Consider the following 732-nt stretch of genomic DNA (forward strand, 5'->3'; position numbering starts at 1 on the left):
ATCAAACCCAAACTGTTTCCTACCAACAAAAAGAAAACCCTCAAACTGTTTACTGAAATTCAATTTATGTTTCAAAATTGAGACAGTTTTAACTAAATGATTTAAATAGAAAATCAAACGGTTTAAGCCCATGATAAACCGATTAAGTAAATCGTTAAACCAATTAACATACACATGGTAAGATTAAGTCACCCAATGTCAAGTTTACATATATTTCAATAAATACAAAATTTAAATTTACATTCAACAATGATCAAAATAAATCTTTTTAAATAAAAAAATTAGAAATCCTAAGAAATCGTTTATGAATGAATTTTGTTTTCAATATTTGAAATCATTTATTATACTATTTGATTTGATTTTACTTAAAAATCATTGCGAAATCCAACCAATTAACACCATTAATTGCTCAAGAGGTAAAGATGGAAGAAAATGAAAGCAGAGGGCAACAACTCACCATCATTTGATCCCGTCTTCTTCGGCCTTCTCAATGTTTCTCTTCTTTGCAGCAGTAAGTTGTAGCGATGACATCTCGCACTAGTGTAATCCCTCGCCCCACAAAACCCTTTCTGGTGAAGCACTCGAGCTCGAGTTTCGTTTAGACTTGAGAGTCGTTCTTCTGTTTCGTCAATGGCGACTAACTCTCTCTCTCTCTCTCTCTTTTTTGGGTAAAAGATTTATCACTTCTGAAGTCCCTATACATTGAATCATTGATCATTCAACCTCAGTAGG

Source organism: Macadamia integrifolia, chromosome 10 (assembly GCF_013358625.1).
Source record: "Macadamia integrifolia cultivar HAES 741 chromosome 10, SCU_Mint_v3, whole genome shotgun sequence".
Lineage (NCBI taxonomy): Eukaryota > Viridiplantae > Streptophyta > Magnoliopsida > Proteales > Proteaceae > Macadamia > Macadamia integrifolia.